Consider the following 25,272-nt stretch of genomic DNA (forward strand, 5'->3'; position numbering starts at 1 on the left):
CAATGGCGTGATCTTGGCTCACTGCAACCTCTGCCTCCCGGGTTCAAGTGATTCTTGTGCCTCAGCCTCCCGAGTAGCTGGGATTACAGGGATGCACCACCATATCCGGCTAATTTTTGTATATTTAGTAGAGACGGGGTTTCACCACATGGGCCAGGCTAGTCTCGAATCCTGGACCTCAGGTGATCTACCTGCCTTGGCCTCCCAAGTTGTCTGTCTTCTTTGTTGAAGCATATATTCAAATCTTCACTCAATTTTTTGTTGTTTTATTATTATTGAGTTTTGAGAGTTCTTAAGTACTCTAAATTTTTATATACTGCGATTTGCAAATATTTTCTCTTCACTGTGTTTTATGAAGAACAGGAGTTTTAAATTATGATGATGATCAATTTATCAATTTATTCTTTTGTAGAGCATGTTTTTGGATGCTTATCTAAGAAAAATTAACTGAAAATGCATCACAGGCCTATGTAAAATTTAAATATGAGAGTTTTAAAACATTTATTTATATTTCATTTTGTTTGTTTTTGCTCATATGCATCCAATTATTTTAGGACCATTTGTTGAAAATACTTCTTTTCCTACTTTTGCAACTCTGCTGCAAATCAATTGACTATATATGTGTGAGTTTACTTCTGGACTCTATACTATTCCATTGATTTCTTTGTCTATCATGATGTCAATACTACATTATGTTGTTATCTATGGCTATAATAAGTCTTGAAATCAGGCAGTGTTATGTCTCTAACTTTGTTGTTCTTTTTCAAGCTTCTTTTAGCTATTCTAGATCCTTTGTGTTCCCATATGAATTTTAGGTTTACTTACTTAAGGGTTGAGTACAAAATGTCAAACTTTCTCTTACAATGGTCTTCTAAGGATACTGGTTAGTGAGTGAGTGCGGAGATGGAGCGAAGGGAGTGGTGGAGACAGAAAGATTTCCAGCACCAAGTAGGTACGAGGTACAATGGCACCAGCATCTGGGACAGCCTGATTCTGTCAACTTTTGACACACTGGGGGAGGGCCAAACCCACTGCCAACCTAGGCCAGCACAGCCAGTGGTGTTCACCCATGAAATGCTGGGAAGTTCCCCATGCGTCTGGTAACCCACGTACTGCATGGCACCTTGTCCTGAATACTGCCCTAAATATTTTCTCTGCTGGCCCTCTGAGAGTGGGGTGGTGACAAAACACTGAGAGTCAGATAGATCCAGAAAGGAGATCCCAGTCTCCACCTCCAGATTCTTGAGGGCCTTCTTCCTGGCCACGTCTCATGTGAGAACATGATGAAAAGTGAAGTGGAAAGCTATCTGTCCCCAAAGCGCGGGAGACCCCTCAGGTGCAGCTTCTCTCTGCCTCTGTCAGCATCTTTAGAGAGCTGGATGAAGTTTAAAGCTCTTCTCTTCCCCTCAAGTGCACAGGTGTAGTCACACATTGGCACTGAGTGTCAGAGAGCTCAAGGAGGCAGATGTGGATGACACGTGTCCTCTTTTGGCTGTCTCACATTCAAATCCCCCTCTTCCTTGTGTGGCCTCATCTCCTGTTGGAGCAATTTGCTATTGTGCATTTTCTTGGTGGGTGGGTAGTTCCTGGTGATAGCCACGCTCTGCTGCCCACCACCAAGAAAGCTGATGGAGGCCAGATCCTTTTTCCATCTATCTTGTTGGACATGTAGGCACATGTCCTAAGCTTGGCCTGGTGGACACTGGCTCTTGGAACATTGGGCCTGAAGTAAATGAAGCCAAGATGAAGGGAATAGTGGGGGTGAGAATCAGGGCAGTGGCAGAGCCTGTACCAGGCTATCTATTCATGCATGGTGACACTTTGGTATCCCTTGCTCAGTGCTTGCTACATAGAGGATGCTTAGGGAATGTTCAGTGAATCAGTGCACGGATGATAATACTATCAACAGATCTCCTTTCTGCTAAACAAAAACATTATCTAGAATCACAGACTTGTCAAGTTGGAACAGAGCTTGCCTTCCTGTCTTATCTGATTCAAGCCTTTTATTTTGCTTCTAAGTAAACGGAGACCCAGGAAGTCTGAGGAATTTGACCGAAGTTGCCTCCCTGCCTCTCGCTGCTCCCCAGGTACAGGTCTAAATATTCAGACGTCCAGTTCACTTTCTTTCAGCTGCTCCATTCACCTGCTTATAGAAGTATATTTAGATATTAGCCTGTTTAAGTAGACACACATAGACGTATTTATAGCAGAACCATTGAAAATGATGACAGTAGAGAGCTGCCTTACCACCAGCCAAAACTGAGGCAAGAGTGATTCAAAGTATTAATTAATAGGGCTGCAGCTGGTTAGTAATCTAGGTGGGTTATATGTACAGTATTTGTGGGATGCAAAACCCACAAATGAGGAGGGCTGGCTTTTCCCATATGAGGGCTCTACAGGGCTAACTGCAGGACTTGAGTATGTGTGGATTTTGGTGTATGAGGGGGTCCTGGAACCAATTTCCCAAGTCTACCTAAAGATGACTGCATTTAGAATTTTTCCGGCTCTCAAAACATTCTTTTACTTTCTTCATTTTTCTGAGCAGAGTTTGCTTTATTTTGCCTTTCCCAAGTCACTTAGCTGGCATCTTGGAAACCAACCAACACCTCAGCTCTCTGGATGGGTCTACTGGGTTTGCAGGATGGGCTCCTTCTAGAAACTAGAACTGGAACACAAGTGTGTCAGTTTTCTGAAAAAGTATACACTGAATGCAGACTTGCTTCAGTGAATGGAACCGATTAGAGAAAGTCTTCATAGTAAGTTTTTGTTTGTTTGTTTGTTTTGTTTTTTTGAGACACAGTTTCGCTCTTGTTGCCCAGGCTGGAGTGCAATGATGTGATCTCAGCTCACCGCAACCTCTACCTTCTGGGTTCAAGCGATTTTCCTGCCTCAGCCTCCCGAGTAGCTGGGATTACAGGCAAGCGCCACCACGCCCAGCTAATTTTGTATTTTTAGTAGAGTTGGGGTTTCTCCATGTTGGTCAGGCTGGTCTCGAACTTCTGAACTCAGGTGATCTGCCCGCCTTGGCCTCCCAAAGTGCTGGGATTATAGGCGTGAGTCACCACACCCAGCCTATATCTATAGTTAGTTATTAAACAAACAGCCTAATGGCCCTCGTCCATGTTTGTTACCAGGTAAACAGATACCCTTCAGACATGCCAAGGCCTGTATTTACCTGAGGGCATTGTCGTCAGTGTTAAATAAACAAATCAGATTTTGTTATATCTCCATGAGGTTTGTTGCAGTTTCTTTGAGTTTGGTAATGATTAGGAAAAGGAGAAGCTCAGTTGTTAAAGATCAGGAACTTGGAATTGGTACCTAGGAATCTTCAGTGTAAGAATCTTTATTTGGATCCTTCCAAGAGCAGACCCTGAGACAAGGAACTGGGTTTAAGTGGTTGGTTTGAGAGACGGAATGAGGGAGAGGGTGACAGGAAAGAAGGAAGAGGTGCGATTGTGGGCAGTAACCTGGGGAGGGCAGCTGGGGTTCAACCTGTGGGGTACCTTTGAGAAATGGTGGAGAGCATACCTTGAGGCACCCCTGGTTGGGGAGGAAGGTGCAGCATCGCTCACCAACCCTTGTCCATCATTGCTCGAGGGTTGCTCCTGAAGTCTCAACTCCCTGGCATTTTTGTCTGCAGGTGACCGCCGAGGTGGGCCACGCCACGTGGGTGGGAAACCAGTGGCAGATGCTACGCTAAGGAAATGCTATTCCAGCTCTCTGGAGAAAATAGGATCCTTTGTATAGCACTGTACAGTTCTCCCTCTTTAAATATCACCATGACAACCACCACAAAATAGAACACCTAAAGTTAGGAATAATGTAAAATTTCAGGAAATGTGGACTGTGAAGATTTGCATTTCCATTTGATAAGAACATTTTACAGGAAAAATTCAATCCTCAGGTTCATTCTCTAGCTCTTCATTGTCCGTGTATTTGCTGTTACTATCTCTCTCTTTTCCATCTTCCTCTCTCTCTCTCTCAACATCTTGCGAAATTATAGCATAATATCAAAACCAGAAAATTCAGATTGATGCAATCCAGTCACCGTATTTGGATTTTACTGGTTTTACACGTGCTCATTTGTGTGTTTGTGTATATTTAATTCCAATAATTTTATCACCTGTGTAGACTTCTGTGACCACCGCCACAGTGAAGATACTAGACATTTTCACGACAAGGATCCCTTCTGCTACCCTTTTGTAGCCACAGACACCCGCTTCCCCTCATGCCCACTCCCAGCAACCATTAATCTATTATCTATTATAATTTTGCCATTTCAAGAATGTTGTGTAAATGCAATCATACAGGTGCAACCTTTTGAGTTTTTTTTTTTTTCCTACTCAGCATAACCCTTTGAGATCCGTTCAAGTTATTGTGTGTAATCAATAGTTTGTTCCTTTTTACTGTTGAATAGGATTTCATGGTGCGAATGCATTACAGTTTGTTTAACCATTCACTCACTGAAGGACATTTTAGTTGGTTCTTTTTTTCTCTTTATTTTATTTTTGAGACAAGGCCTTGCTCTGTCACTGGGGCTGGAGTGTAGTGGTGCAATCAGGGCTCACTGTAGCCTAGACCTCCAGGTCAAGTGATCCTTCTGCCTCAGCCCCCCAAGTAGCTGGGATCACAGGTACATGCCACCATGGCCAGCTAATTTTCATATTTTTTGTAGAGACGGAGTTTCACCATATTGCCTAGTCTGGTCTTGAACTCCCAGGCTTAAGCAATCTTCCCACCCCGGCCTTCTAGAGTGCTTGGATTACAGGCATGAGTCACTGCGTCCAGCTGGTTTCTGTTTGGGGTTATTACGAATAAAGCTGTGATGAACACCTGTGCACAGGTTTTTGTGTGGATGTAAGTTTCCATTTCTCTGGCATAAATGTCCAAAAGTATAATTGTTAGGTCATACGGTAAGTGCATATTTAGTTTTATGAGAAGCTGTTACACTCTTTATCAGAGTGGCTATGCCATTGTATTCTCCCACTAGTAAATGAACCTACGAGGGATCCAGTTTTTCTGTACCCTCATCAGCATTTTGAGATAGAAATGACCTCTTTTGTCTTGGATGAGGGGGTCAGGAAGATTGTCTTTGCTTTGGATTGAAAATAGTTCTTTTGTTTGCAAACTTTACAGAAAGGTAGCCCTATTCTGGGTCACCTAAAGGATACCTTTTATAATCTTTACTCTTCTGTTTTCTGACTGTCTCTTTTTTAAACTTAAAATAACAATATGTGTGATAAGTTTTAATAGATGAAAACATTTCCCATGATGAACTTCCCTCAGGTTAAAAAACAAAGGGTCAGTCCCCAGTCTGTAGAGATAAATAAATGACTCATATGTAGTCTAAATCAACGTGGGAAGATGGAATAGGGGAGAAAATGAAGGATGGAGGCAACCTGAGGAAAATGATAAAATAAGTCCATTATTCATAAGGTGTGATGAACATTGGAACAATTTGTGAAATATGAAATACCCTCAGAATACATGGTAACAAAAGGAAATGCATTTGTAATGATACTGGGCTATGACCTGCTTCAAGGGGTGTGTTAGAGTAACATAATTTGGGTTGAAAAGGACGTAAGCTACCATTGATTTAGATGTCATTCATAGTTTTAGAAATGAGGTAACTGATGCCCAGATCAATTAAACTGCTTGTCCAAAGCCACTCTGGGGTCCGACTGCAGACAGGGGCCAGAGCCCCTGCATTGCACAGTCTGGACATTAAAAAAAAAGATTTTCAGCTTGACCTGTGCCAGGCATTCTCATGTCACACCATGCCTTGCTTTCCTGGACATGTCACGTGGTTCCAAGCTGGAAGCTTCTACGTTGTTCCACTGTGCTGTCCATACCCATGCATCTTTACAGTGGACACCGGAAGGTGAGTGAAGCATCTCTGTGCAGACTCACCAGACTCCTTGTTTCCAAATGTCCTCTGATGCTCAGCCACTTACAAAGACTCAGAGGTAAAAAGAAGAACTAGCCATTTAAAAAAACAGATTAACCAGAGCAAGTTTTAAAATAGCAAGACTTAAAGTGATTCAATGTTAATTGAATATTGAGTAAGGAAGAGGTAGGGAGTTAATTGAATGAGTGAGCTTGGGGTTTCGAATAATTTTTTCATGATGTGAAGGAAATTATTACAGAGTTGGATGCAGATCAGGGGAGAGAGAGGCTGCATAATCCTTGGAAGCAGTAAATGAAAATCATTTAGTTTGGTGGGAAAAACACAAGCCTGTTGGTTTGTTTGTTTTTCCTGTAACCTTGTAAAATTCTATTTAAAAAAACCCCAGAATTTGAAAAAATTGTTACAGAAGTTGCATGTTTTATAAAAAGTTTAGAAACTATTGATAAGCAATAAAAATAAAATAAATATCATCCATGATCTCATTATAGATACCGCTGACATTTTAGCTTACTTCCTTTTTGTTTTTTTCTGAGAATAGTCATGCATCACTTAACGATAGGAATCCATTCTGAGAAATGCGTTGTTAGACCACGTCATTACTGTGTGAACGTTGCAGAGTGGACTTGCACCAACCTAGATGGAAGAGCTTGCTACACACCTAGGTTGTGTGGGACAGCCTAGTGCCCCAGGCTGCAAACCTGTACAGCATGTTACATGCTGAATACTGTAGGCAAATGTAACACAATGGTAAGTATTGGTGTCTTTAAACATAGCTACACATAGAAAAGGTACAGTAAAAATATGATATGGTACACCTGCATAGGTCACTGACACTGAATGGAGTTTGTGGACTGGAGGTTGCTCTGGGTGAGTCAGTGAGTGAGTGGTGAGTGAATGTGAAGTCCTAGGGCATGACTGTACACTACTGTAGACTTCATAAACACTGGACACCTAGACTACACTAAATTTATTAAAATATTATTTTCAGTAATAAACCTTAGCTTACTGCAACTTCTTAGCTTTATAAATGTTTTAATTTTTGTTTTAGAAAACTTTTGGCTGCTTTGTAATAACACTTAGCTTAACACACAGACACATGTACAGCTGTACACAGATTTTTTTCTCGAGATCCTTATTCTATAAAGCTTTTTCCTATTTTAAACATTTTTTGTTTTTAGAGCTTTGTTTGTTAAAAACTAAAACACAAACATGTGAGTAGCCTAGGTGAAGATCATCAATATCACTGTCTTCCACTATGACAGCTTATCCCATTGGAAGGTCTCCAAGGGCAGTAACACATATGGAACCATCATCTTCCATGATTTCAATGCCTTCTTCTGGAATACCTCCTGGAGAACCTGTCTCAGGCAGCTTTATAGTTAACATCTTATTTTTATGAGTAGGAGTAGGCTCTAAAACAATAATAAAAAATCTAGTATAGTAAATACATAAACCAGTAACATAGTTGTTTATTATCATTATCAAGTATTATGTAGGGTCCATAAGTTGCATGTTGTCGAATTTTACACAACTGGCAGTGCAGTAGGTTTGCTTATGCCAGCACCACCACACACACATGAGAAATGTGATGTGCAATGACATTAGGAAGGCTATGCCATCGCTAGGTGATGGGAATTTTTCAGCTCCATCATAATCTTAGGGACTACAGTCAAATGTGTAGTCCATCATTGACTGAAACATCATTATGTGGTGCATAAGTATATATGTCTTTCATATAGATATATATATATGTGGTGTGTGCTCATATGTATATAATGTCTATAAATATAAGATCATATTGTTTTGTAACCAACCTTAAAATTTAACAGTCAATGAATGTGTCCAATACAATTTTTCCAATACAATTTTAACCTGTCTAATGTTCTGTTTTATAGATGTTCTTTAGTTGTTTTACCCCATACGATTTCCCTTTTATAAAGGCCCTGTGATAAATGTTATAGTTTCATTGTTGTGCTTATACACTGTTGTTTCATTATATTAAATTTGAAATTCCAATGTCAAATGAAATGTAAATTGTAGGGCTTCTGATCCCTCCTAGTGCTGTAGGATGAACCTGGGGAAGTGTGTCTCGATCACCATTCCCACCTGCAGTTGGTAGGGTTTCCCAGGTCCTTCCCAACAGTAGCCTTCAGTATTTCTTTTTAAAAATCACCAATTGGATAAATTTAAAAAAATCCATATTTAACATTTTTATTTTTTGATTATTGAGGACATTATACTTAAAAAAATAAGTTTATTAGTTATTTGGGTTTCTGTATTTGTAAATGGCCAGACCATGTCCTTTGACTGTTTTTTTTTTTGATGAGGTGCTCATCTTCTTAATGATTTTTTAATTCCTTTGAATATATTAAGTTTACTCACTCTTTGTTTTTTATGTTGTCAAGAATTTTTTCCTGTTGGTTGCAGGCTTTCATTTTTATGTAGTCTCCTATGTTAGTAATTTTTATTGCTGTTACTGTTTTTTGGATTTTTTTCCTTTTACTTATCTGACTGCTTTTCATTTTCAGGCAGTCAGATCCATCACTGTTGTGATTTCTGTCATTGGTCTCATACTTAGAAGGATGAACCCATTCTTAGATTACGGAACTACTTGCCCACATTTTCTTCTAGTTCTTTTATCATTGTATCTCAAATCTGCAGTTTACTTTGGTGATAGGTTTTATTTCAGGATACAATTGCAAAATATTATGTTCTAATTTATATTTGTAAAACAACTATTAGGATGGTTAATGACCAGTTCTGCTGTACATTTGCAATCATCCTGTCTACACCAGCTAAACACTGTTATCTACATGTGGGCCTGGGACTCTCTGTGATCATTACTATTTAATTGCTTAAAAATCAGAGTAGGCCTTGGGGTTCACATACATTAAGAATGAGGACCATCACTGTAATGCTGGCTGGCACGTTCAGATTTCTTTCTTTTCTGGTTTGGATTCGCAAACACTTGAAAGTACACTCATGTTTTGTTTTGCTGGAGTCCTGTGAGAGTTAGTGTATGTGTTCCAGTCACCGGCCAAAGTCTGTAGTTGGTGAGAAAAGCTGTCCTGGGGGAATGGTGAGAAGGAGCGGGTGAGTGACTCTCTCTCCAGACAGTACCTTTCAGCCTCTATTCCAAGATGCTCGCAGCTGGGTGGATTGCTGAGTCCGATACACCTCAGGGCACAAGCTGCACTTCCCGCGCATTGACGGTCCCTGAATGCCATCAGCTGCTCAACAGGTTGCTTCCTACGTTAGAGTGAAACTTCAACTTTTCTTTTTCTTTCTTTTGCAGAGCTTCAAACGTGAGAACACATTCCAGTTGCAGGATCAGAGGACTTTTCCTACAGCACGTAAGTGCCTGCAGTTCTATTGGATTTGCAAATCTACAAAAGAGAGCACATCCTATTGTTCCTGGTTTTGAGGTTTTTTAATAGTATGTCTTGTAAAATACTGGTTGCTGGTAGACAGGGGTGTTTTACAGATAGGTATGACTCAGGAGGGGAAATGGGTGGACAGAGACAGCCACAAGGAATTCCACACGTGAAGGAAATGCTCCCACTCGTGTTTTCTATTTGTGTTTTAAATTTGGGGAGCGACTCACAGGCACTTAGCAAAAGTAACTAATTATATTAACCTTATCGGTAATGAGGTTTCCTGGCTTCTCATTAGACACTCAGCTCACTGGCTGGTATTTAATTGGGAGCCTGGTGGCCAGTGAAAACAGTGTGGGATGAGTCACACTTTAACAAGTTTTCATAGTACAGCAACCTTGCTGTATAATAGCCAGACGTTATTAAAATTCAGATATGGTACACTGACTTGTTTGTTTTCCTTATTCACACGAAACAGATGCTCAGGACTCATTCTACTTAGACACAGTAAATGAGGGTCAGCTGTGTTGAGGGAAGTGAGTACTTTGTCTGTTCTGGAAGGATAGATGTTGTAGCAATTGCCTTGCTCTGATTGTATTTGAAAGGAATGAATGTTCTTAATACAATTTGATATTCTTCCAATGCCTAGTTGGAGTTCGAGGGTTATAAAACTGGGCCGTTGAGGAGTGGGATGGAAAAGGATGGAGATGGAAGATCAAATATGGCTTTGAAGGGGATCAGCAGAGCCAGAGGCTCTTTGTGAATGGCCCTTTGCACCCATAGCTTGGTGGACCCAGCATGGATCATGGAGAGGGGACCTGCCTAAAAACCAGAGACTGGGTTTGCCTCTCCGCATCGCCACTAGCTTGCTGCATCATCTTATTCTGCCTTTCAGATTCTTCACCTGTAACAAGGAATGATTGGGATAGCTGGTTTTATTTATTTATTTTTTGAGTCCATTCTGGCACTTCGTAAAGTCCAAGGGGGTGTTGTATTGTAATTCTTGGAATAATACAGTGAACATCAGATGCTTTGAGCTTTTCCAATGGTAGATTCTGGGATTCTTTTCTGCACGAGTGATACTAGCCAACAGAAATCTCATGGTTCAAACTCCAACTCAAAAGTCATTGTGGGGACGGGAAATGGTAAGATTGGGGAAAATCCTTCCACCTTCCCCCCTGTGAATTAGGAATCTTGTTAATTAGTACATATTATTAGTACATATTATTAAATATTGAGATTTATAGGCATCAACCTGTGTGACCTGTGACAGTTGGGTATCAAAACACATCTTTATCTGCATTTCCACTATCACTTCACAATTTATTCAGTGGAGCTGTCCAATGATGACAACTGTTATCATCCTTTCTCCAAAAGGTAGCAAATGTCAATTTTTTTTTTTTTCATAAACTGCCTTTATTCGAATCCCTCTCCCTCTCTCTCATTGCTTCAGGGTCAGGGACTCATATAGCTTTTTAAAATCACCTCATGGGCAAATGTTGATGCTCTTGTACACTATCCATGAGTTATGAGGTTGGTGGTGGTGAGGATGTGAGGCTGGGTCTGGGAACATGAGACTGTCTCCACACACAGTACAGGGTCACGTGAAGGAAGGGAGCCAGTGGAGGAAAGGATGGAGTTTCAGAAACGCTGGCCAGGGCTCACAGTGTGGCCCTTGGGAGAACTGCCTTTCTTCATCAGCAGTGACATCCACACATACCTGTATGGCCTATAAATACAATAAAGGAGGGTCTGTGGAATGAGAAGTGCAGTGAATTAACTAATGTGGATATAAGCTTTATAATACATACAAGGTGTTTGCATGTGTGATCTCACTGGCTCTCAGCACAGTTAGACTTGCGTTCCACCATGATTTACAACCTAGTTTCCATCTACTACTTAATTTGGCAATTAAGAAAAAGTGAATCAGAGAAGTTAAATGACCTGCCTTGGTCACTAAGCTCATAAGTGGCATAGTGGAGACTTGAACCCAGGGCTTCTGACCCCTAAAATTTCTACAATTTCTTTCTTTATTATTATGTATATTTTTTCAGACAGAGTTTTGCTCTTGTTGCCCAGGCTGGAGTACAGTGGCGGATCTCACCTCACTGCAACCTCTGCCTTCCGGGTTCAAGCGATTTTCCTGTCTCAGCCTCCTGAGTAGCTGGGATTACAGGCACGCGCCACCATGCCTGGCTAATTTTTTGTGTGTTTTTTCAGTAAAGATGGCATTTCACCATGTTGGTCAAGCTGGTCTTGAATTCCTGACCTCAGGTGATCCACCCACCTTGGCCTCCCAATGTGCTGGGATTACAGGTGTGAGCCACTGCACCCGGCTGGTTAAAATTCCCTCCTCTTATAAGGACTAGGATAAGAAGTTCAGTGGGTTTGGATGGGGGTGGAGAAGCATGTTACATATTATTTACTTGATTTCTCTGTACTTCATTCTGATCCCCCTCATCAAGTGACTAGGCCAAGACTACCTCATGCACATCTTTTTATTCTCTGACTCCCACAAAACAGCCTCTCTCCTCACTCCCTGCTGCCTTTGTGAGACATGACTTGGCTGTGAAGGTGGGAGCAGGGCAATCCTGGTGACCCAATGACTGAAAGAACCATTAAGAAAGGAAGAGCATCTTCTTCTTGACGAAAAATTTGATATTTTCAAAACCAAGACCCTCTGGACTCAAAACAGTTTTTCATCTTTCCTGCCAACCCTTCTTTCTTCTCAGTTCTCCCATTGACCATTTTTCTGAGTCATCCAATGAGGGATCTGAACTGCAAAAACAAGTTCCTGCATAGCTTTTCTCAGTCAGTGGCCATCCCGTGTTTAGGGAGTGATTGTTGGAAATTTTCAGGTGGAAGCTTGTTTGGGATAAAGGAGAAGGGCCTCTTCTGCAGCTTCTTTCTCTAAGTTGATCACGTTTCCAACACTAGCTGAAAATCTAAATTAAGCCCTAGTGATGACTCCCATCATCATAACTTGGCTTCAGCTGTCCAGAGCGTGTATTTGCTCCATGCCACTGCCCGACCCAGTCCATCCATGCCTTAGGAAGAGGTGGGGCCTGAAACAGATATTGTTGGTGAGATAGCAGAATTCAGTGATTAATCAAATATTCATGGCTCAGTGGCCAGGCATAGTGGCTCACACCTGTAATCCCAGAACTTTGGGAGGCTGAGGAGGGTGGATCATAAGGTCAGGAGATCGAGACCATCCTGGCCAACACAGTGAAACCCTGTCTCTCTAAAAATACAAAAATTAGCTGGGCGTGGTGGCTCATGCCTGTAATCCCAGCTACTCGGGAGGCTGATGCCAGAGAATCACTTGAACCAGGGAGTTGGAGGTTGCAATGAGCTGAGATGGTGCTACTGCACTCCAGCCTAGTGACAGAGCGAGACTCCGTCTAAAAACAACAAAACAACAACAACAACAACAACAAACAAATTCATGGCTCAGTAAAGCTTAGTATCTTGTCTATATTATCTTGATCATATTGTTATTTGGTTTCTTTTTTTTTAAATTATACTTTAAGTTCTAGGGTACATGTGTATAACGTGCACGTTTGTTACATATGTATACACGTGCCATGTTGGAGTGCTGCACCCATTAACTCATCATTTACATTAGGTATATCTCCTAATGCTATTCCTCCCTGCTTCCCCCACCCCACAACAGGCCCCAGTGTGTGATATTCATCTTCCTGTGTCCAGGAGTTCTCATTATTCAGTTCCTACCTATGAGTGAGAACACGCAGTGTTTGGTTTTCTGTTCTTGTGATAGTTTGCTGAGAATGATGGTTTCTAGCTGCATCCATGTCCCTACAAAGGACACGAACTCATCCTTTTTTATGGCTGCATAGTATTCCATGGGGTATATGTGCCACATTTTCTTAATCCAGTCTGTCATTGATGGACATTTGGGTTGGTTCCAAGTCTTTGCTATTGTGAATAGTGCCGTGATAAACATACGTGTGCATGTGTCTTTATAGCAGCATGATTTATAATCCTTAGGGTATATACCCAGTAATGGGATGGCTGGGTCAAATGGTATTTCTAGTTCTAGATCCTTGAGAAATCGCCACACTGTCTTCCACAATGGTTGAACTAGTTTACAGTCCCACCAACAGTGTAAAAGTGTTCCTATTTCTCCACATCCTCTCCAGCACCTGTTGTTTCCTGACATTTTAATCATTGCCATTCTAACTGGTATGAGATGGTAGCTCATTGTGGTTTTGATTTGCATTTCTCTGATGGCCAGAGATGATGAGCATTTTTTCATGTGTCTGTTGGCTGCATAAATGTCTTCTTCTGAGAAGTGTCTGTTCATATCCTTTGCCCACTTTTGATGGGGTTGTTTGTTTTTGTATAAATTTGTTTGAGTTCTTGTAGGTTCTGGATATTAGCCTCCTTTGTCAGATGAGTAGATTGCAAAAATTTTCCCATTCTGTAGGCTGCCTGATTCACTTGATGGTAGTTTTACAGTGAAGATCTTTAGTTTAATTACAGATCCCATTTGTCAATTTTGGCTTTGTTGCCATTGCTTTTGGTGTTTTAGACATGAAGTCTTTGCCCATGCCTATGTCCTGAATGGTATTGCCTAGGTTTTCTTCTAGGGTTTTTATGGTTTTAGGTCTAACATTTAAGTCTCTAATCCATCTCAAATTAATTTTTGTATAAGGTATAAGGAAGGGGTCCAGTTTCAGCTTTCTACATATGGCTAGCCAGTTTTCCCAGCACCATTTATTAAGTAGGGAATCCTTTCCCCATTTCTTGTTTTTGTCAGGTTTGTCAAAGATCAGATGGTTGTAGATGTGTGGTATTATTTCTGAGGTCCTTGTTCTATTCCATTGGTCTATATCTCTATACTTCTGTTTGGTACCATGCTGTTTTGGTTACTGTAGCCTTGTATTATAGTTTGAAGTCAGGTAGCCTGATGCCTCCAGCTTTGTTCTTTTGGTTTAGGATTGTCTTGGCAATGCAGGCTCTTTTTTTGGTTCCAAATGAAATTTAAAGTAGTTTTTTCCCAATTCTGTGAAGAAAGTCATTGGTAGCTTAATGGGGATGGCATTGAATCTACAAATTACCTTGGTCAGTAAGGCCATTTTCACAATATTAATTCTTCCTATCCATGAGCATGGAATGTTCTTCCATTTGTTTGTGTCCTCTTTTATTTCATTGAGCAGTGGTTTGTAGTTCTCCTTGAAGAGGTCCTTCACATCCCTTGTAAGTTGGATTTCTAGGTATTTTATTCTATTTGAAGTAATTGTGAATGCGAGTTCTCTCATGATTTGGCTCTTTTTTTTGTCTGTTATTGCTGTATAAGAATGCTTGTGATTTTTGTACATTGATTTTGTATCCTAAGACTTTGCTGAACTTGTTTATCAGCTGAAGGAGATTTTGGGCTGAGATGATGGGGTTTTCTAAATATACAATCCTGTCATCTGCAAACAGGGAAATTTGACTTCCTCTTTCTGTAATTGAATACCTTTATTTCTTTCTCTTGCCTGATTGCCCTGGTCAGAACTTCCAACACTATGTTGAAGAGGAGTGGTGAGAGAGGGCATCCCTGTCTTGTGCCGATTTTCAAAGGGAATGCTTCCAGTTTTTGCCCATTCAGTATGATATTAGCTGTGGGTTTGTCATAAATAGCTCTTATTATTTTGAGAGATGTTCCATCAATAGAGAATATAATTAATCAATTAGAGAAGATAATGTTAATCAATTAGAGAATATAATGTTAATCATCAATTCATTAAACGTTGGTTGAATGGGCCAGTTGCCTTTCTTCCATTCAATCTCTGTTTAACAAATATTTATTGAGTACCCACTAAGTGCTGGCATCACATTAGGCATGGTGGATGCCATGCAAAAACAAAACAAAACAAAATCAGACAGAAATTCTGCTCTCAACAATTTACCATTAAACAAATAATCCCATTAAGGATGAGCAATTACAACCAGAAATTCCAAAAAGAGGGAAGGTATTTCTGGGGCAATGTTAAACAAAGGATTCTGTACTCCTGAGCTGAGTCATGGAAAAGTTCTCTGAGGCCGTGGTGCCAAGGCTGTCTTCTGAACGAAGAAGAACTGACCAGGAGTCAGCCAGCGAATGGTAGGGATGAGTAAGAGCTTTCCAGCTAGAGGGAGGAGTCCGTGCAAAGACCTCATGGAGGGAAGAAGTAAGGTGCTTTCTCAGAAGTGAAGGTGGGGGCAGCTGAAACTCAGAGGAAAGCTAGTGCAAACTAAGGCTGGAGATGGGCTCGGGATGGGCCCCATGGGCCTTTTAGGCCATGTTAAATATTTAGATCATGATCACAGAGCATATGGACAGCCACAGAAGGCTTTTAAGCAGGAATATGTGTGTGTGTGCGTGCGTGTGTGTTGGGGGGCAGGTTATAATGGTTAGATTTGAAAAGGAAGCCAGCTACAGTGAGGACCTCACCTGGTTAGCAAGACAAGCAAGGAGGCTGTCCTAATCCCCCTAATGAGGAACAGTGATGTGTCTGCAGTGAGGAGTTAAGATGACTAGTAGAGAGGCATTTAGGCAGTGGTGAGTTGGATGTGGAAGTGAAGGAGGGGACAGTGTCAAGGATAATTTCCAGATTCTGGCCTGTATGCTTGGAAGAATGGAGATGTCATTTACTAAGATAGGGGCACTGGAAGAGGGCAGGTGAGAGGAGGTTTCATGAATTCAATCTTTGTCTGTATATTAGTGGTCAGCTGCAAAGAACAGAAGGCCTACTGGAGTGGCTGAAACAGTTACCAGTGTTTGTGATTCACAACACAGGAAGTCCAGGGCTATGCAATCTAGACCTTGCAGGGCAGCTTAACAATTCAGGGATGCTGCAGGCTCTTTTCAGCCTCCTGGTCTACCTACCTCAGTGTGTGGACCTTCACCTTTTTGCTCATCTCCTTTTGGTTCAAGATGGTTGCTGTGTGCCTAGTACCTGCGCTCCAAAATTGGAGGGAGGGCCAAGGGGTGAAGACTTTATCCTTGTTAAATTTTTCCTTTTTATTTAAGAAGAGACCTTTCCTCAGGAACTTTGCCTATGTTATATATGCCTGAGCTAAGTTTTATGGCCACCCCTGGCTAAATGGAGGCTTGGAAATACAGTTTTTTAGCTTTCTTCCCTCTACAGGTGGAGGACCACAAAGGAGAAGGGACATGTGAATAGCTTTGAGGACTAGAATATGTCTACCGCAGTCATGTGGAATTTGAGATGCTCTCTGTCATCCAAGTAGAGATGTCAGGAGATAGATATGTTGACCCAGGGCTACTCCTCCTCTTGAGGGGAAAGGGGTAGTTTGGCAGTAATTTTAAAGCATGACAACTAAGACATATCTCTCAAGTCTTCTCTATTTCCTCAAACAAGAGGAAAGCAGAAACGCTCCAGTCAAAAGAATGACTCCCTAACTGCTGGGTTATTGAAGGTGGGTGGCCAAGGCGACTTTAAAATAAGGACACAATAACTCTGTGTAGGTTGTGCTCGAAAGTGGCAGGGAATGGGCTTCCTGACCTTGCAGTGACCCAGCCAGCCTCGCTGATGGTGCATGAACCTGTAGCGTCAGCTCTTATTAATGTGGCCACTCTGGAGCACATCATAAGCTTTAATGCACCAATTGTAATGATGGTAATAACTTTTTTGCTTCATGGGCTGAATCCCATTCCTCCCTGTCCATTCTCTCCTTGAGAGGAGGCAGTGAGAACAAGGGAGCTGCCATTTCAAAAGTGATTGTTACTGATGAGATGACAGCTGAGCTGAGACTCAAAAGAGGTGAGGGAGGTGCCAAAAGAGCCTGTGCCCAGAAAACCCGGTGGTGGAGCAGTTCAGGCAGGGGCGAGAGCAGCCCTAAAGCCTGAAACTGTGCTGACCAGTTGGCACTGCACAGAGTGGGTTTATAGGGAAGAGAAGCTATGCATTTAGGAGAAAATGGAATATTAACTCCAGAGCTTTTCATTTTAAAAGTTTTGTGTGAATTATAAAAATGATACCCACTTGAAATAAAATCCCATCTAATCTTCAAAACCTCATCCTCTGGGAAACAAGTAGTAATTCCAGAAAAAGGCTACAAGAAAATCTCAACACAGCGGTAACTTATGTCATGCAGATAATGATAGCATAGTGATTAAGGACACATGCTCTGGAACATTGGAAATCCCAGTTTCCTAGTTCCACCACTTAGCAGCTGTGTGAGCTTGGGTAAGTTACTCAATCTCTCTGGGCTTCAAATGGGGATAGTACAGTACCTACTTTCTAGGATTGTTGCAGAGCTTGAATGATCAATAGATGAGTTAATATGTGTAAGGCACTCAGAATGGTTCACATAAAGTATGCTATCCGTGTTAGCCATTATTGTTCTTGTAAGGACGTTTCAAGGTGTCAGAAGTCAGAAACTGTTGGAAGCTGGAACAGGAGGATGTTGGGGTTTTGAAGGAAAGACAGGTCAAATAGGCCGTGAAGGCATTTCAGAGGGTGGACCACGGCTTTGCTTTTTTTAAAAAGAGGCTAAATGCTCATGATAAGTTTTATAAAGTATAGCCAACAGTTCTTGACTTTTTCAGGCTACCACTCTTCTATTTTCATGTACTTATTGATTTATTTTTTTCCTCCATCTCTTATTTTGTCCACCATTTCTGTTTCAAAGATATCAGTATCATCTCCATTATCCAAGCCGGAAGCCTTGGCATGACCATTGTTTTCAATGGGTGCAGTTGGCCAAGTGTCCACTTCTTCCTCCTTCCCTCACATTTCTACCTCCATACCCACTACCATTTTCTTCCTTTGGGTCTTATCTCTAAGGAATCATGCAGTCTGACTAGAGCCCACCTGTGGTCTCCTTCTCTGCCATTTGGAGGTCTCGTTAACCCCTCCCCATTTCCCCATCACTCTGTAATCTACAGCTAAGAGCATTCCTTAATCCTTCTTAGCACTTCTTTAGCAGGCCACAAGTCACCCACCTTCCATCTGAGGCCATGTCTTGAGGAACACCCTCTCAGCTATTCTCTAGTGCATTTGTTCATTTATTTAACAAGCATGTATCTGGCATCATGGGAGGTAGTAAGAAAAAAAATGTCACATCCAGCCAAAAGCTTTCATCTCTGTCCTCATGGAGCTTACACATTGGCGGGGAAATAAATTTAACCAGAAGAACACAAGTAAATGTATAGTCATCACTGTGATGGACATTCTGAAGGAAAAGTATGAAGGAAAATATATTATGGAGCTTTCTCTTTCCACTGCCACATTTGAGCCTTGTCCCCTGCACACCATCCCTCCTCATTCAGTTGGCTTCCAGAATCCCATCTGTATCATTGAGGATAAATTGAGTGCAGGTAACAGAAACCTTGACTAATGTTTATCTTATATGAAATGAGATCTGGAGAAGAAGGGGTCAGTGTTGCTTGAGGAACTGATCTTTCCTTCATGGTGATGACTACAGCGCCCCAAACATCACTCGGTGGTGCCCCAAGAAGGCAGCAAGGAGGAGGCCAGAAAATATGCCCTTTGCTTTTCCAGCTGTCTTTGTTTATCCATGAGAAAAAGAGCTCCTCAGCTCCTCCACTTGTGTCTCATGGGTTGGTACCCAGGCACATGCCCACTCCTAATGATTATCAGTAAATGGGAATGGGGTGGTTTTGCTTGACTTGCATGTACTTGATTCATCCCAGAGCCTGCAGAAGGGGCTTAGCTACCCTGAGTATGTTGCCCCCAAACAAAATGGGTTTCCATTGACTATGGAAGAAGGAATAATTGCTCTGAGATTGATGAGCAACAGTGCCAGCCCCATGAGCCTATCTTTGAGTCCTCCCAACACTGGTCCTAGAAGAGATGACTGTTTTCCTTTCTTTATTTTGTCTGGACATGAGTCCTCAATGATGCATTTCCTAATCACATCTGGAGGTTGACTTGCCCTGTCCTAATTTGGGTGTCTTCAGAAGCTGACCCTGACACAAAGATTCATGTGCAAGGAGTTTCTTTGGGAGGTTTGGGGAACATTGGCAGGGATGGGAAGTCAGTCAATACAGGTGAATTAGTAAAGCAGGTACTGCAGTGAGTGGCTGGAGCTTAAACCCAGGGGGAAACTGGGAAGTAGTGGAAAGCACATGCCTCAGACTTATTCTACTCAAGAGATGAAGGAGCTGGAGTGTTTATATCCTAACTCCTACGGGCCATTGGGTGAGGGCTGCTTGCCAGGTGTGTGGATTCCCAGCACTCCTCGGCTGCATGCGTGGACAGAATGGCCTTCTGTGGCCTTAAAAAAGCTGTCAATCCCAGAGATGCAGGTATTCCTAGTAGAAGTCATCCAAAGCACAAAGAGGTGATGAGAGGGGCACTGACCACATTTGCTACACATTCTGCCTCTAACACACATGAGCCCTTCTTTGACGGAATGCTTCTAACTCAAATGTGTAACTTTATCAGTGTTCGCCATCAACCGTATGCTTCTCAAAATAAGGGTGGATCAGACTTGTGTAATTTAATTGGCACAGAATCCTGCACAGTACTGTATATAAATAACCACTTTCTCACATGCATTTGATGGTGTCACATTGAGGATAAGAATAACTTCTTCCATGCCACAACATTTGGGCCAGTAGTTATCATCATGACGAATTTATAACTTTGATACAACTTTCCTAGTCAAGCCAGTGGGTTAAGTGGTAAAGTCTGTATGGAACATAGCTCTTGTAACACAGGGGTAATCTACACTATACCAAGGGGAGTGGAGATTTGGCAGATCCCCATTAATTTGATTTGTGTAGTCAACCCAGTGAAAAAATTCAGTACTTCAAATTCTAGAACCTAATCACATGTTAGGTCTAGATATTTTCTTCCGTCTCCTTTGAATCTAAGTGAAAAGAGGCATAACAATTTTTAGTCTTTATAATGGAGCATAAGCTGTTTTTATAAATGTAGAATAATTCATTGAGTATATAAGTAATGTTGAGGAAGCATCCTGAGAAAACCCTGCTTTTGATGTAATATAGTCAAATGGATTATTTTCTTTCTTCCTGCTCCTCCGCCCCCCCCACCCCACCCGCCCCATTCATTTTTGTCAAAGTGAGTTTCCATATGTTTCATCTAAATGAGTCACATTCAGAGAAATCATTCAAATTATCTGTGGGCACAGATACTTCTCTTTCATTTGTGGCTGTAAGGTGGGTGGTTATAAGGAGTGGAAATGATGGTGGGCTCTTCTCCAAACCCCAAATCCTTTGGCTTGCTCTGATTCTCTGAGCTCTCTGCATCTCCAACTTTATTCTATACCACAGGGAAACAGCCATAGTAAATTGCAGAGATTATTCAATTTCAGTCCACTTTAAGTGCCCTTAAAGGGAGACTGCACTCATGACTTCTCAGGGGATAGGCGATGCATCTTGCCACAGATAAAGTGCTGGTTGAGAGGTTTTAAATCACATTTGTAGCTTGGGAGAATAATACTGGAGGCAGTCCTCTTCCTAAAAAGTAATGTCATCTGTGTCCCAGACTGTACAGAGCACAAGCTGGGGAGATCAGAGCCAACTTATTTAAAGAATGATAGAACCATTTAAGGGGTGTCTTTTAAGGGACATAAACACCTTCCCCAGGTTAATAAAGACTGTCACTGCATTTCACACTTTCAGCATGAGGGATGCAATTGCTCTTCACATTTCTCTAGACTGCCTTATATTATTCACACAATATAACAATATATACATTCTGAATTCAAATGAAGCAATGCACTTGATCCACACCAGAAACAGATATCTCCATTGACTGAGTTTAATGTTCTATTTGATCTTCACCCTTCTAATCAAAGGCTATGTTTGTAAGTGAACATTTACAGAACATTCACATCTGAATGGTCTAGCTATGGAAGGTTTGCTATTGACTTTTCTCCCCATTTGGCTGATGTTTTCAAATGAATGGGTACGTTGTAGATTGTTTTGTGGATGTTATTTCTACTTGGGTTCAATACTCTCTATTATTGGAAAAGACCCACTCAGTTGATTTCCACACACCTTTATTGAGCACCAATGCTGGCCTGACTCTGGGATAATGAACTCTCCAGCCTGTCTGGAATCCTGAACAACTGCTGGCCTCTCATGAAGACCACCCACAGCTGCATCTCACTGATATCTGGCTCTATCTTAAGAAAGGGAGAGAGGGTGAAGGGAAGGAAGGAAAGAAAAAAAAAAAGAAAAGAAGGAAGGAAGGAAGAAGGAAGGAAGCAGAGCTCTAAAATTTTTAGATCATTTCAAGAGGAAATATGTCTGTGAAAAGAATGCAATTGAAGAGGAAAATATCTTTCTTTTTTGCATCTGTGAACATCACTCTGTTGGACACATTCCACATTGTGGGCAGTGTGATACACCCAGACTCCGTCAACCTCAGCTCTTTAAATGTTTCTAAAATCAGTGAATCTGAAGTTCTTCTATGCAGATGAGGTGGCTCCTGTCCAACCCTGGCTGTTGCCTTTCTGCTTAAACAACCACGTGGGCTCGGGTGGGAGTCTGTGTATTTCTCCCACTTCCTTCTCACTCATTCCCCTTGTGTCTGGGCAGGATTCCCAAAGCAACCAACCAGCTAGACCATTAGGTTGACTTACTACATGGGACCAGGTGTGTGGCAGTTGATTATGATTTGCATCAACAACAAAGTTGGGAAATAATGCAGGGTCAATGTGTTTGTCATTATTTGTTTTTTAAAAATGTATTTATGACTTAGTTCCTACCTATTTCTAAGGCATCTTTGAAATGGCTTAAAAGAAACGTAAGTCATTAGACTACTTATGGGATAGAAAGTTAAAGCTCATGTAATGTATGAAGTGATAAGCCTAGGCTAGTAATAGCTAATATAGTTTCATACTAATTTTAGTGGTGGGTTCCTAAGCAATCAAAATTTAAAAATGTAATGAGGAGCTTAATTTTGCTTACCTGACAAAAGGATATGTACTTGTTCATCCATAGATGAGATTTCCTCATAGCTCACTAACTGTTAATTGAAACTTACTATGTAAATCCTGTATACAGGCAAAGAGTAACTAATGAACACATTTAATGATATTTATAAAAATATTCTTCATGTGTCTGTTTCTCACAGTGTGAAAAGAAGTTGGTTGCTTTGTATAGAAGAAATAAAGTACTTTTTAGCTTTTGAGTTTTTCTTCATCTGAACACCATCTTATCCGTGTCAGAAACACAGACATGAGCTTTTTGGCAGGATGTGTGATCACTGGCCTGTCTTTGGCCAAAGGGGTTTATATCCCAGGCTCTTAAAGGGTTCACCATGTGCTTTTCCCTCAAGGATATGTTGCCAAGCTTCCATAGCTCTGTGGTTCCAGGGTTCAGCCTGCATTAGGCATTCTTAAAATTTTTCTCTTGGCACACCCTCAGAGGTCCTTCAAATAGAAACTGGCAGACCCTTTAGTGCTTAGTTCTGTCCCCAAAAATCTTGGGTTATTTTCAGGGAAGATTCCATCTTTTGCATTCTGTTAGATGCATGGTCCTCTGGTCTGAGAGGTCTTTTGTGATGTACGCTAAGGCTGAACTCTGGTGCTGTAGACAGGCGGTGAGACTCAAGCTTTTGGGGAGCCCCTCAGAACTAGGCATCATCTGATTTCAGCACTCAGTGCCACAATTAATTTCGGTAATCTTCAGTGTTTGACAAAAGTGCTCCTCATGATTAATATTTAGGGCATTTTGTTTCTAAAATTCTGCCTAGTGCAATGACATCATACATGAGTAATACTGTATATCCCAACTTCAAAGGCTGACAAATAGTTTGATGAAAGCAGCAAATCGAGTCTGGCTCAGAGCCATCCATGCAGCAGGCATAGAACCCAGATGTCAAATGTCAAATATCATTTGCGACTAGAAGAGCACTAAAGCAATGGAAAATTTTACCTGGATAGGCGATACTGTCCCAGTAAACAGGCAACACAAGAAGGAAATGATATCAGGGATAAAAACACATGAGAAACATTTAATAACCCTAAGAACATATGGAAATTAATGATATTCAGAGCTTGTAGAATACCGAAATTTTTCAGCTTAAAATAATCTTCCTGCTGATGCACAGTTCCTGGAGGGCTCCCAAAATGCCACAGAGAAAATTAGATGCAAGAAGAAAAAAAAAAAGCAAAGCTCTGAGATTCAGGACATGGGGTAGAAATAAAGTATAATTATTTGTGAAGAATTGAAGAGATGGTGACATGGAGAGGACCCTAGATTGAGACTTGGGTTCATGCCCCAATTTTCTCCTTACCCATCCTAATTGGACACAATTCTCGTTCTTAATTTCTTATTTATAAGGCGGGGGAGGGTTTACTTTGTTATCTTTCAAGGTACTTTACATTTTAAAAACAGTATGTTCTATGCATATGATGACAAAGGTCTAGTAGCCAGAATGACTTCTATCAGAAGAATCTGTACTGAAGTTCGTAGAGTTACACCCCAGAACCCCCAGTGTTGGTAAATCCAATAAGAACTCATAGCAGAAAGAAGTTCTTCTCAACTTCCACCCTCAACTACCATGACACCGTAACTGCCTCAAGAACAGAGTATAGCTTGGGGAAAAGATGGAAGAAGAAAACAGATAGTTAATCCACCGCAGCCTATATTTGACCACATTAGTCATCTATTCTCACTTGTTTCTGCTTGAAATGGTGGTTAAATTGGGTAAAAAAATTTAGCGCAACTCAAAATCCCAAGGGCGAGATTTTTCCAATGACAGGGTTCTCTAGTTTAAAAAAAAAAAAAGGAAAAAGATGTCCCTAAGGTCTGGGCGGATGCACTCAACAGTGACATATCTGATTCTCTTATACCCATTTAGTATAATTGAATCAGAGCTTCAAAATCCTTGAACTCTGTCTTCCATTTAACCCCAAGACCTTGCTGGCAAGCAGGATGCCTTCTGGAGAGAGGACAAAACCAGAAAGCTTTTAGTCAATGCTAGACTCAAGACTGACAGACTGTCTTCAAAGAGCTCTGAGGCCTGCGAAACTCACAGGAGTGTTGGGAGGTCACCAGTAGATTTTTGAATTATTAACACATGTTTAACAATTAAAGAAAAGAATATTGATAGGCTATCTAGGCAATTAATTATTTAGCTGTACAGAGTAAAGAGTGGGAAAAAAAAGATTAAGTGCAGTGGGTATGAATCTCAGGCCGCAAAGATGGGTATGCGTGGAAAGCCTGTCGTAAAACTTTGTTTACCTGATACCAAATCAAATCTAGCTTCAAGCCCCATTCTATGGCGCTGGTGCAAAATTTAATCTCAGGGTTTTTTAGCGTCCTTTTTTCACCCTCCTCCAGAGTCATGCAAAAGTCTTTACTGAAAAGGGGTAGATCTTTCATAAACTGTTGCCTGGGATGTCTTTCTCTGATACTTGAGTGCAGGTTGAGGTTCTAGGGTCTCTGAAATTCTGAGATATGTTTGGGGGCAGGACAAACTGTATTTAAGGATTGGACTTCTTGGGTGTATCCCTGCCCTCAGCTGCCTCTCCAGGCGTGTGAAGGAGCCAGCTGTGGGTGGAGCCCCAGCAACCCTCCACTGCTTTAGCAAACTCAGGCCATAGCATTTCCCCTCTGCTGTCCCTCTTTTCCGGCAACTTCCTCACCATTCCCGTTGGAATGCCTGCCACTATCCCCTCTGAACTGCGTATGTCAATCTCCCCAAGGACTCAAGATTTAATGAAAGCGAGGAGGAGAGGCTGTCTTTAGGAAGCTTCTTTTTTTTTCTGCCTAGCAGTACAAATTTCTTTCAACACAGGAAGCCCCAAACCTCAGCTACCTGCATGGAAATGGAGGTGGGAGTTGGAGAGGGAATGAATGGTCACTGCAAGTACAAACTCCAACTAACACCTCAACTCATCATTCCACCCCATTCTCCTATTCTCCCCTGAGTGAATCTCTGAGTTCCTGTAGCTGAGATATCTGGGGCTTTATTCTAAGTAATTCCCACATACAAAGCTGGCTGAATGGACGATATTTGCCCCTGAATTCTC

At 41.4% G+C, this 25,272-nt stretch overlaps 1 long non-coding RNA gene across 4 annotated transcripts in view; it reads left to right on the plus strand.

Annotated features, from left to right (window-relative positions):
- LOC110741457 overlaps nucleotides 1–25,272 on the plus strand; it is a 149,488-nt gene that overhangs the window by 31,883 nt on the left and 92,333 nt on the right. For all 4 annotated transcript variants that reach the window (XR_002517680.2, XR_004177810.1, XR_004177809.1 and 1 more), the window contains exon 3: nucleotides 9,204–9,261. This is a non-coding gene — a long non-coding RNA (uncharacterized LOC110741457). The remainder of the gene's footprint in view (nucleotides 1–9,203; nucleotides 9,262–25,272) is intronic.

Source organism: Papio anubis, chromosome 13 (genome assembly GCF_008728515.1).
Source record: "Papio anubis isolate 15944 chromosome 13, Panubis1.0, whole genome shotgun sequence".
NCBI lineage: Eukaryota > Metazoa > Chordata > Mammalia > Primates > Cercopithecidae > Papio > Papio anubis.